Genomic DNA, 13,771 nt, shown 5'->3' on the forward strand with positions numbered 1-13,771 from the left:
TGACTATAAAGGGGCATGAGGGAACTTTTGGAAATGATGGAAACAATCTGTAAGTTGATTGTGGTGATGGAGAAACATTTGTCAGAAGTTTTCGCACTACTGATTAGTTGTAGTTTACTTTATGTAAATTGTACCACAATTGAGTTGAAAAAGAATACCCCTGTTATAATTTTTAGACTAACCATTAAGAGAATGAAAAAAAAGGACATAACTCACAAGCTAGTAAAGAGGAAAAAAGGAATAATAAAATAACCAACCACAAAGAAAACAAGGAAAAGGAACATACAAATAAGCAATGAAATGAAGGCAGATTTAAACTCAGTCTACCTTCTACACTGTGGTACTCTATCATGAGAGGGAGACATTTCTGGAAAAGTTTAATGACAGATGGTTAGTATGTATGGATTAAACACATGCATGTATCCCCCAAACTTCATTAATATGTTAGAAAAGGATAAAAAAGATAAAGTCCACAAGAACAAAGAGACTGGAATAGCAGATGAGAATATCAATAAAATTTTGAAGACTGGAAGTAGATGGATGAACAAATCAGAAAAAGCTAAAACAAGTCTGCAAAAAGAGCCAGTAAAAACCTGATTCATATTAGACCACTATAAAGGCTTAGAAGTACGAGACTGCAAATTATCTCTGAAGGAGGGGGTGGGGCATAGTAACTGGGAGAATAGACCTGAAGGTAGAATTGGCTGAAAAATCTGTTAAAGGGGCAGTTAGAGGCTGCCAGATCTCCCCACTACTCCTTGGACATTTACCATCTCAAGAAACTGAAATAAAGAGATCTGGACTTGGGGATGTAGTTTGTTACCAAAGATGGCAGGGCTGAAATGCCATTTTGGAAAATGGGAATTAAAATGAAGCTCTACATGATGAACGGTGAGACAACCCCTTCCCCACCTCATTCCCCTTCTCAGGGCTGCTAAAGAGGGGGAAGCTGGCACAAATTGCTGGGACCTGTGGTCCAGAAGGGGGCTGAGAAAAATAATCCCATGAAAACATTTTTAGCCAGCCCATTTTTTCAGTGGGGAATTGTAAAAAAAAATGTTTTCACAAGGTCAAAATCCTTAGTGGCCCTGCCCTTTCCCCAGCTCATATTTGAGAACACTGGAAGCCAAGTTTATATGAGAGCCATGATAGATACTCAAATTGTTATCCAAGAACCAGTAGTATTGGCATCCTCTGGGAGCTGGTTAGAAATGCAGAGTCTCAGGCCCCACCCAAGACCTAACAAACCAAAACCTGCATTTTAACAGGATTCTCCCAGGTGATTCATATGCATATTAAAGTTTCAGAAGGATATGAGAGAATTCCAGGATTCCTCTCTCAAAATAGAGAAAAGACCCATTTATGAATAATGATGGAGGAACATCTGTAATAAAAAAAATCCAGCTTTCCATTTTTGCCTTATACTGAAGCCCACCAGATATCAAGTACTGTCTCATCCTACCCCATCACACACAATTTTAAATAGCCTTTTTTATTTAAACCTCTTAAAATTGAATAGACAGTCGAGAACCAACAGACAGATGAGAAAAATCTCTTGAGAGAGCCCAAAACAAAGGAAAAGAAGGAAAACAGTCAATGTAGAGAACCAAGAAATCTTGACAAACAAATGAGTATCTTAGCCTCAAAGAGTAACATCCATGAAACAGGAACATGATATTATTAGGGAAAGAGAAACAAAAAAGAAAATAAGAGGAAGGTCTTGAAATTAAAATATGAAAGATTTTTAAATATATAAAGGGACATTTGGAAGGTGAATTTGAGGAAGTCTCTCAGAGAAGAGAAAGAAATAGAAAAGTAATCAGAAAAGAGAATTTGAGGATGAATTTGGGAAGCCTGATACCTCCTTTAGAGTAATTCTAGAAAGAGAAATGACAAATTTTCCCAGAAAGGAAGGTAGTGAGTTTATAGAATGAAGGCTCCCCTAGTGCTCTGGTACAGTGAATGCAAAAAAGCCTAAAATAAGAACACCAGCACTAGAAAAAGGGAGGATCCTAAAAGCTTCTGGAGAAAAGAGACAGATCTCATAGAAAGGACTAAGATCAGAATGATACCAAGCTAGAAGCCAACAGAATAACCCTTTTAAATGCTGAGAGAACATTGTGTTACCTATAGAAGTCTATGCCTAGCCAAAATATCAATCAAGTGTGAAAATAGTATAAAGTCATCTTCAGATGTGCAAATTCTCACTTATCTTTTCTCAGGAAGCAACTGGAAGACACTTTCCACAAAAATGATGGAGAAAATAATCAAGAAAAATAAAAGTCACGGGATCTATAAAATGGGATCCAGTACAAGAAAGAAGCAAAAGGCAACCCCAGGATTATGGTAAAGGGAAATCTTGGGAAGAATTGTGCCCCACCTCTAGAGTACAACCACTGGACTTGGAGGACAGAGGGAGGACCCTGGAAACAACTGGAATGGATAGATTACCAGAAGCATTTGACCATATGACAGGAGGTTTTTAAATACTGATGAAGAGTTTGTAGATGAATTTAATAATATGTACATACAAAATGAAATTTTTAAAACAGGCACTTACTAAATCCAGGAAAGACAACTCACATGAAAAAGAAATGTAATTTCAGTTGAGGCAATGTGGCTCATTTGCAAACATTTATATAATAGTGGAAAACAGAATAAAGAGGTAGCTAAAAATTATGATAAAACAATTTTGGGAATATGAGGTGAGTGGTAGGAGACCTAAGAGGGTTAAATCCTCCTTGTCTATAGTTGAAAGATAATAATGTATAAAATCAAAAGATCAAGAACTAACAATAAATGCATGCTATTTAGAAATGAAAGATAAATACTGGAAGAAACGACCGAAGATTTGAAATAGCTGCTTTTGAATTGGGAGAGCAGGAGTTGGGGTAAAGCAGGGATCTCTGATTTTATTTATTTATTTATTTATTTATTTATTTATTTATTTATTTATAAGATTTTATTTATTTATTTATTTCAGAGAAAGAGAGCACAAGCAGTGCGGGGAGGGGCAGAGGAAGAAGGAGAAGCAGACTCCCCACTTAGCAGGGAGCCTGATGCTGGACTTGATCCCAGGACCCTGGAATCCGAAGGCAGACACTTCACCAACTGAACTACCCAGGCATCCCTCTCTGGTTTTATTTTTAAGCCTCATAATATTATTTGGCTTTTTATAACTGTGTAATTTCATAAAGGTTAATATGAAATATATTCAAAGATAAATGATATTATTCCAGAGCTAAGTAAATGGATTGACAAGTGGCTATAATAAATTAGCTTTCCAATTCAATATGGCAGAAAGAATGCCCATGATAAAGAAAAGAGCTAGCATAGCAGGCCTGACAGCCATCCTTTGAAAGGCCTACTTACAAGGTTGGCGTCTGGGAACTTGGATTTTGTGAAGGTTCTCACCACCCTAACTGATAAGAGTGGCTCACTGTGCCTAAACTATTTGTGCAAAAAATAGTTTATGCTAAACACCTGCTTTCCTTCTGGAAGTCTGGAATTTGAGTAAATTTGAGACGGCAGAAGGTGCCTATGTAACCAGCCCCTGATAAAAACCCTGGACAGAGTTTCTAATGAGCTTTGCTGGTAAACAACACTTGCTTGACAGGTTGTTACTGTTGTCCTATGTTACTCCACAGGGAGAGGACTCATGGAAGCTTGGTCCTGGTTTCCTCCAGACTAAACCCCGTGTGCCTTTTTTCTTTGCTGATTTTGCTCTGTATCCTTTCTCTGTAATAAATCATAGCCATAAATACAGTTGCATGCAGAGTCCTATGATTCCTCCTAGCCAATCATTGAATCTGGGGTTGGTTTTGAGGACCCCTGACACATATTTTATTCCAAGTATCAATTAATATAGCATAAGTACAGGATATGTGTTTGCAAGCAACAAAACTCCAACTCTAGCTGTTTTCAGGCAAAAAGAGAATTTATTGGAAGGGCTTAAGGAGGGCTCACAATTGACAGGAGACTGGAGGACAAGCTAGAAATCAAACAGTTTAACCAGGTCATTGCCACCACTGCCTATATTGTAAATACTATCTTAAATATTTTTCTGTTGGTTGCTTGTATTGGGACTACAATATATTATTGCATATTCATCTCGTATTTAGCGACCTTGCTAAACTTTCTTATTATTTCTAATAATTCGGTATGTTCTTAAGAGTTTTCTCTTTAGATAATTATATTATTTGTGAATAATTGTTTTGATCTTCCCTTTTCAAATACTTTTCTTTCTTTCTTTCTTTCTTTCTTTCTTTCTTTCTTTCTTTCTTTCTTTCTTTCTTTCTTTCTTTCTTTCCCTTTCTTTCTTTCTTTCTTTCTTTTTCTTTCTTTCTTTCTCTCTCTCTCTCTCTCTCTCTCTCTCCCATCCTTCCTTCCTTCCTCCCTCCTTCCTTCCTTCCTTCCTCCCTTCCTTCCTTCCTTCCTTCCTTTCCTTCTGTCTATCTGTCTGTCTTACTGCCCTTCAGCACAATGTGGGATAGAAGCAGTGATCATAGACTCCTTATCTTGTTACTCAATTTAAAAGGAAAGCTTCTGGGGCACCTGGGTGGCTCAGTCATTAAGCGTCTGCCTTTAGCTCAGGTCATGATCCCAGGGTCCTGGGATCGAGCCCCACATTGGGGTCCCTGCTCGGTGGGAAGCCTGCTTCTCCCTTTCCCACTCCCCCTATTTGTATTCCCTCTCTCGCTGTGTGTCTCTGTCAAATAAATAAAAAAATCTTTAGAAATATAAAATAGGGCCACCTGGGTGGCTCAGTCATTAAGCGTCTGCCTTTGGCTCAGGTCATGATCCCAGGATCCTGGGATGGAGCCCCACATGGGGCTCCCTGCTCTGCGGGAAGCCTGCTTCTTCCTCTCCCACTCTCTCTGCTAGTGTTCCCTCTCTTGCTGTGTCTCTCTCTGTCAAATAAATAAATAAAATCTTTAAAAAAATAAAAGGAATGCTTCTGACATTTCCCCATTAAGAATGATGTTTACTTTAGGTGTATGTTAAATACCCTTTAACAGATTAAGAAAGATCATTTCTATTCTTACTCTGCTAAATGTTGTTTTATCATGATGAGTGTTGAATTTTATCAAATGATTTTTCTGCATCCATTAAGATAACTGGTTTTCTCCTTTACTGTTACTGTGAAGAATTGGTTCTCTAATAATAAACCATTCTTGTATCCCCAGAATTAGCCTGACTTTGTCATGATTTATTACCTCTTTTATACATCACTGATTTTATTTGCTAATACTTTAATATATTTGCATCTAGGTTCACTTGTGAGATTGGCTGTAATATGATTGCTTGGAATTAAGCTTTATTAATCTCATACAGTGAATTGGGAATATTTCCTCTTTTTCTGTTTTCTGGAAGAGTTTATATAAGATTGAAATGGACCGCTTCTTGAAAAGTTGGTAGAATTCATCTAATAAATTATGTAATCTTTATGATTTCTTTGTAAGAAATTTTAACTATCCTCAGTTTCTTTAATGGGTATGGAATTATATGAGATTTTTATTTCTTGAGTTATATTTCTCTAGGATTCTCTTCATTTAAGTTTTGCAAAATATTATCTTTAAATCTCTGCTGCATCTGTACTTTTGTCCCCCTTTGCATTACTAATATTTTTTTTCTTTTCTCTCCCCTTCTTGTCAATTTTATTAGTTTTTTTCCTCCTGGATAACCAGATTTTGACTTTGTTGATCTTCTTTATTCTATTTACTTGATGCTCTGATTATTTTTATTTGCTTCTTTCCACTTTCTTTGGGTTTATTCTGTTATTTTTCTAATTAAGTTGAGTGTCTAATTCTTTAATTTTCAGACTTTCTTAATTTCTAATATAAACATTCAAGCCTATAAGTTTACTTGAATCATCACTATTATTTGTTTGTTTCTCAAGCCTTGGTACATAGTATTTTTATTATTGCTCAGTTCTAAATATTTTTTACACTTCTATTATGATTTCATCTTGGACCCAAGAGGTGTTTTTCTCGTGTGTGTGTGTTTCATTAAATTTTTTATTTTGAGATAATTATAGATTCACATGCAACTGTAAGAAATAATATAAAGAGATTCCATGTACACTTTATCCAGTTTCCTCCAATTGTAACACCTTGCAAAACTATAGAAAATATCACAACCAGGATATTGACATTGATGAGAATTCAGCTATTAATCTTACTGAGGCTCCCTTATATGTGATGAATCACGTCTTCCTTGCTACTTTCAAAATTCTCTCTGTCCTTGGTTTTCAACAGTTTAATGTTGATGTGCCTAGGTATGGATCTCTTTGAATTTATCTAACTTAGAGTGTGTTGAGCTCCTTGGATGTGTGGATTAATGGTTTTCACCCAGTCTGGGAAGCTTTTGGCCATGACTTCTTCAAATATTTCTTTCTCTTTCTCCTCTCCTTCTGGGACCTCCATTATGTATATATTGGTATACTTCATGGTATTTTATAGATCTCTGATATTCTGTTCCTTTTCTTCATTCTTTATATTCTTCAGACTGGAGAATCTCAATTGACCTGTCTTCAAGTTTGGTGATTCCTTTTTCTGCCAGCTTGAATCTATAGTTGTGCCCCTCCAGTAAATTTTTGATTTTAGTTATTGTACTTTCCAATTCCAGAATTTCTATTTGGTTCTCTGTTATACTGTCTCTTTACTGATGTTCTCTATTTGGTGAAACATTCTCAGACTTTCCTTTAGTTCTTTAGGCATGGTTTCTTTTAGTTCTTTGAACATTTTTTTTTTTTTTTGAGAGAGAGAGAGAGAGAGAAATCGGTGGGGGGGGCAGAGGGAGAGAGAGAATCTTAAGCAGGCTCCACACCTCAATAAAATTTATTTTACTTTTTTTATTTTTAAAAAAGATTTATTTATTTATTTTAAAGAGAGAGAGAGAGAAAGAGCAGGAGGAGGGGCAGAGGGAGGAGAGAGAATCTCAAGCAGACTCCCCACTGAGACAGAACCCTACACAGGGCTCAGTTTCACAACCCTGAGATCATGACCTGAGCTGAAATCAAGAGTCAGATGCTTAACCCACTGAGCCACCCAGGCGCTCCTCTTTGAACGTGTTTATAATAGCTGATGTAAAGTCTTTGTCTAATGAAGTCTATCCCTCTGGGCTTCCTGAGAAACAATTTCTATTAACTGCTCCCTCTCCTCCCTTCATATATGTCATATGTTCCTGCTTCTTGGCGTGTCTCATAAGTTTTTGTTAAAAACTAGACATTGTAAATAATATAATGTGGCAACTCTGGAAATCAGATTCGCTTCACTTCCCAGAGGGTGTTTTTGTTGCTGTTTATTGTTTTTACTGCTGGTGTTTGTTTAGTGACTTTCCAGAACTAATTTTGTAAAGCCTATTCTTTGTCATATGTGGCCACCATAATCTCTGCTTGCTTAGCTTAGCAATCAGGTAATGAATGGACAGACACTTCCTTACATGCCATTCATTACTAGGTCTTCCAGCCTTCGCTAAGTGTGTGTGTGTGTGTGTGTGTGTGTGTGTGTCTTAGGATATATCTTCAAGACTCCAGCACACTGTGGACAACTCTGCTTTAATCTTTACTTCCCGCCTCAAGGTCTGCCAGCGGTGAGAGAAATTATAGTCTTCTCAGGCCTTTCCTAGGCATACACATAGTCCTGTACATGCATGTGTTCTTCTAGATTTCCAGGAATATGTTGGAACTTTTCTAAGGTACCCATAAATATCTTATTCCCAAGTTTTTCCTTTTAAGTTCTTGTCTACTTCTTTGCCCCACCCAATTGTTATCCCCTCTAAAACACCAGCGATGTTAAACAATTGCCACTGATTGTTTTCCATAAATGTTCCAGGGGAAAGGGTGTTCACATTGAATGAGCTCTGAGTCAGTTCAAATAAATGCAAGCCTTGAGTGAGGTGCTTTACCTAGAACTTCCAGACAGGTCAAATAATTACTATTCTTCGAGGATGGGGCCTTTGAGAAACTCCAAAACCCATTCTGTCCCCTTTAGTGATTACCAGGCTCCTGGTTTTCATGGGTACCGTTATTGCAGGGCTGTTGGTTTCCAACACCACTGTGAAACTGAGGAAAGAGGGATAGGAATAGAGAAAGCTAAAATGCCACAAATTCTCTTGTTTACTGAGATACAGCCATTTTCCATGAATAAATATTTAGGTTGTTATGAGCCTTTGGTTAATTTCCAGAGTTCTGAAAATGTTGATTTTGATAATTTTTGCCAGTGCTTCCATAGCTTTTATCAAGAAGCAAATTTTTGATGGTCCTTACTCCACCATTTTGAAAGTGGCTTCTATCATAATGACATCAATACAGTCAAACTAAAGAACTATTTCATCACCCCAAGGATCCCTTATGTTGTTCTTTTATAGCCACACCTATTTCCTTCCCAAGGAGCCCTCCTAAATCCTGGCAAGCACTAATCTGTTCTTTATTTCTATAGTTTTGTTATCTCTGGAATGTTTTGTAAATGGAATCATACAGTATATAACCTTTTGGGATTGGCTTTTTTTCATTAAGCATAATTCTCTGGAGATCCATCCAGATTGTTGCCTTTATCAATAATTTGTTCCTTATCATTGCTAAGGAATAATCCATGATATGGATATACCACAGTTTGTTTAACCATTCACCCACAGAAGGACATGTGAATTGTTTCCATTTTGAAGGCTTTACAGATTAAGTGCTATGAACATTTGTGTACAAGTTATTATGTGAATATGTCTTTATTTCTCTGGGATAAATGCCCAAGAGGGCAATTGGTGAGTCATGTGGTAATTTCATGTTTAGTGTTTTTAATAAACTGCCAATCCAGAAAACAAAAAAAATAGACAGATATTCCATGTTCATGAATTAAAATAATTAATATTATTAAAATGTCCATTCTACCCAAAATGATCTACAGATTCTATGTAATCATTATCAAAATTCCAATAGCAGTTTCCACAGAAAATAGAACAATCCTGAAGTTTGTATAGAATCACAAAAGACCCCAAATAACCAAGGCAATCTTTTTTTTAATTTAATTTTATTATGTTATGTTAGTCACCATACAATACATCATTAGTTTTTGATGTAGTGATCCACGATTCATTGTTTTCATTTAACGCCCAGGGTTCCATGCAGTACATGCCGTCCTTAATACCCATCACCAGGCTAACCCATCCCCCCACACCCCTCCCCTCTAAAACCCTCAGATTGTTTCTCAGAGTCCCTAGTCTCTCATGGTTCATCTCTCCCTCCGATTTCCACCCCCTTCATTTTTCCCTTCCTTCTCCTAATGTCCTCCATGCTATTCCTTATGTTCCACAAATAAGTGAAACCATATGATAATTGACTTTCTCTGCTTGACTTATTTCACTTAGCATCATCTCCATGTTGATGTAAAAGTTGGGTATTATCCTTTCTGATGGCTGAGTAATATTCCATTGTATATATGGACCACATCTTCTTTATCCATTCATCTGTTGAAGGGCATCTTGGCTCTTTCCACAGTTTGGCTATTGCGGACATTGCTGCTATGAACATTGGGGTGCATATGGCCCTTCTTTTCACTACATCTGTCTTTGGGGTAAGTATCCAGGAGTGCAATTGCTGGGTCATAGGGTAGCTCTATTTTTAATTTTTTGAGGCACCTCTAACACTGTTTTCCAAAGTGGCTGTACCAACTTGCATTCCCACCAACAGTGTAAGAGGGTTCCCCTTTCTCCACAACCTCTCCAACATTTGTTGTTTCTTGCCTTGTCAATTTTTGCCATTCTAACTTATGTAAGGTGGTATCTCAATGTGGTTTTGATTTGAATTTCCCTGATGGCTAATGATGATGAACATTTTTTCATGTGTCTGTTAGCCATTTGTATGTCTTCTTTGGAGAAGTGTGTGTTCATATCTTCTGCCCATTTTTTGACTTGACTATTTGGTTTTTGGGTGTTGAGTTTGAGAAGTTCTTTATAGATCTTGGATACCAGCCCTTTATCTGTAGTGTCATTTGCAAATATCTTCTCCCATTCCGTGGGTTGCCTCTCTTTGTTTTGTTGACTGTTTCCTTTGCTGTGCAGAAGCTTTTTATCTTGATGAAGTCCCAAAAGTTCATTTTTGCTTTTGTTTCACTAGCCTTTGGAGATCTTCAGAAAGAACAAAGCTGGAGGCATCACACTTTTTTTTTCAAACCATATTACAGACTACACTAATCAAAACAGTATGGTATTGGGGTGCCTGGGCAGCTCAGTTAGTTAAGCATCCAACTCTTCATTTCAGCTCAGGTGATGATCTCAGGGTCATGAGATTAAGCCCTGGGTCAGGCTCCATGCTCAGTGGGGAGTCTCCTTGTCCCTCTCCCTACCCGTGCTTGTGCTCTCTCTTTCTCTCTCTCAAATAAATAAATAAAATCTTTAGGAAAAAAAAACAGTATGGTATTGGCATAAAGCAGACACATAGGTCAATGGAACAAAAAAGAGCCCAGAATAAATGCACACATCTATGGTCAATTAATTTATGACACATGAGCCAAGATATACAATGGGGAAAGGACAGTCTCTTCAATAAATGGTGCTGGGAGAACTGGACAGCCACAAACAAAAGAATGAAACTGGAGCACTATCTTACACTATACACAAGAATTAACTCAAAATAGATTAAAGACTTGAATATAATACCCTGAAACCATAAAACTCCTAGAAGAAAACATAGGCAGTAAAATCCTTGACATTGGTCTTGGCAATGAGTTTTTGGATCTGACTTGAAAAGCAAAGCTAAATAAGCAGGACTACATCAAACTAAAAATCTTTAGCACAGCAAAGGAAACCATCGATAAAATGAAAAGAGAATCTACCAAATGGGAGAAAATATTTGCGGATCATAGATCTGATAAGGAGCTAATATCCAAAATATATAAAGAACTCATACAACTCAATAATAAAATACCCCAACAATCCAATTTAAAAACGGGCAGAGGAATAAAAAGGAATGAGATCTTGCCATTTGCAACGACATGGATGGAACTGGAGGGTGTTATGCTGAGTGAAATAAGTCAATCAGAGAAAGACATGTATCATATGACCTCGCTGATATGAGGAATTTTTAACCTCAGGAAACAAACTGAGGGTTGCTGGAGTGGTGGGGGTTGGGAGGGATGGGGTGGCTGGGTGATAGACATTGGGGAGGGTATGTGCTATGGTGAGTGCTGTGAATTGTGCAAGACTGTTGAATCACAGATCTGTACTTCTGAAACAAATAATGCAATATATGTTAAGAAAAAAAAAAGAAGATAGCAGGAGGGGAAGAATGAAGGAGAGTAAGTTGGTGGGGGAGACGAACCATGAGAGATGATGGACTCTGAAAAACAAACTGAGGTTTCTAGAGGGGAGGGGGGTGGGTGGATGGGTTAGCCTGGTGATGGGTACTAAGGGGGCATGTTCTGCGTGGAGCACTGGGTGTTATGCACAAACAATGAATCATGGAACACTACATCAAAAACTAATGATGTAATGTATGGTGATTAACATAACAATAAAAAAATTTTAAAAAATGGGCAGAAGATCTGAATAGACATTTTCCCAAAAAAGACATATAGATGGCCAAAAGGCACATGAAAAGATATTCAACATCACTAATCATCAGGGAAATGCAAATCAAAACCACAAAGAGATATCTCTTCACACCTGTTAGAATGGCTATTAATCAAAAAGACGAGAAATAACAAGTGTTGGCAAGGATGTGGAGAAAAGAGAATCCTTATGCCCTGTGGGTGGGAATGTAAATTTGTATAGCCACTGTGGAAAACAATAAGGAGTTTCCTCAAAAAATTAAAAATAGAACTACCATGTGATCCATTTCTGGGTATGTATTCAAAAGAAATGAAAGCAATAGTTTGAAAAGATATCTGCATCCGCATGTTCATTGCAGCATTATTTACAATAGTCAAGAAAAGGGGGTGCCTGGGTGGCTCAGTAAATTAAGTATCCAAATTTTGATTTCAGCTTAGGTCATGCTCTCAGGGTCTTGAGATTGAACCCTGCATTGGGCTCTGCTCTAAGTGTGAAACCTGAATAAGATTTTCTCTCTCCCTCTCCCTCTGCCTCTCCCCCAACCCTAAAAAAAAAAAAAAAGTCAAGACATGAAAACAACCTAAGTGTCCATCGGTGGATGAATGGATAAAGAAAATGTAGTATATACACACAATGGAATATTATTCAGCAATAAAAAAGAATGAGATCTTGCAATTTGCAATAACATGGTTGGATCACGAGGGCATTATGCTAAGTGAAATAAGAAAGACAAATTCTGCATGATATCATTTATATTGGAAATCCACCAACTCATAGATACAGAGACTAGATGAGTGGTTGCCAGAGGTGGAGGTTGGGGTAGGGGACATGAGTGAAGGCAGCAAAAATGTATAAACTTCCAGATATAAAATAAGTCCCGAGTATATAACATACATCATGGTGACATGGTGACTAATAATACTATATTTTATATTTGAAAGTTGCCAAAAGAGGAGATCTTAAAAGTTCTTATCACAAGAAAAAAATGTTATAACTGTGTATGGTGATAGACATTAACGAGACTTACCGCAGTGATCATTTTGCAATATATACATATATCGATTATGTTGTATACCTGAAATTGCTAGAATGTTTTATGTCAATTGTAACTCAAATTAACAAAAAAATATTTCCCCAGAGACTTATTTTTTCACCCTGTAGAGCAGGTACTAAATCAAGAGAGAGTTGCCACCACAATATGAAATTTATTCAAAATTGGTGAGGAGGTAATAAAAATGTATCTTTTAAGTTAAAAAATTTTTAAGTCAAAATTACATTGTCTTCCTGAACCAAAACGAGTGTTTAGATAGAACACCAAAAGGACAATTGATAAAAGAAAAAAAATGGTAAATTGGATCTCATCAAATTAAAAAATTTATATACTTTAAACACCATTAAGAAAGTGAACAGATGAGTCACACTGAAAAAATATTGAAAAGCCTTGTGTCCTTGCAACTCAGTAATATCTAATTAAATAATTACCAAAAGATTTTTTTTTAAGATTTTATTTGTTTATTTGACAGAGAGAGAGAGAGAGAGCACAAGTAGGCAGAGAGGCAGGCAGAGGGAGAGGGAGAAGCAGGCTCTCTGCTGAGCAGGGAACCCGATGCGGGGCTCGATCCCAGGACCCTGGGATCATGACCTGAGCTGAAGGCAGCCACTTAACCAACTGAGCCACCCAGGCGCCCCAATGACTAAAAGATTTGAATAGACACTTCAGCATAGAAGATATACAGGTGACAAATAAGCACACGAAGAGATGTTAATATCATTAGGCATTAGGGAAACGCAAATTAAAACCATAGGAGATGGGGCACCTGGGTGGTTCAGTTGGTTTTAAGCATCTGCCTTCGGCCCATGTCATGATCCCAGAGTCCTGGGATCGAGCCCCACATCGGGCTCCCTGCTCAGTGGGGGAGGCTGCTTCTCCTTCTTCTGCTCCCTCTGCTTGTGCTCTCTCTCTCTCTCTCTCTTTGTCAAATAAATAAGTAAATCTTTTTAAAAAATGTGATATACCACTTCACACTCACTAGAGTGGCTATAGTAGAAAAGACAGACGATAAAAAGTATTGACAAGGAGGTGGAGAAACTCCCATATATTGCCAGTAGGAATGTAGAATGGCTCAATTACTTTGGAAAACAGTTTCAGTCTTACAAAGGATTTGTTTACTTGTTTTAATTTCTTTGAATATTGAAATGCCATTTTTGTGGTATATTTCACACGCCA

Source organism: Eumetopias jubatus, unplaced genomic scaffold (genome assembly GCF_037043125.1).
Source record: "Eumetopias jubatus isolate StellerSeaLion01/CBP00866 unplaced genomic scaffold, mEumJub1_p1.0 scaffold_6, whole genome shotgun sequence".
NCBI classification, from domain to species: Eukaryota; Metazoa; Chordata; class Mammalia; order Carnivora; family Otariidae; genus Eumetopias; species Eumetopias jubatus.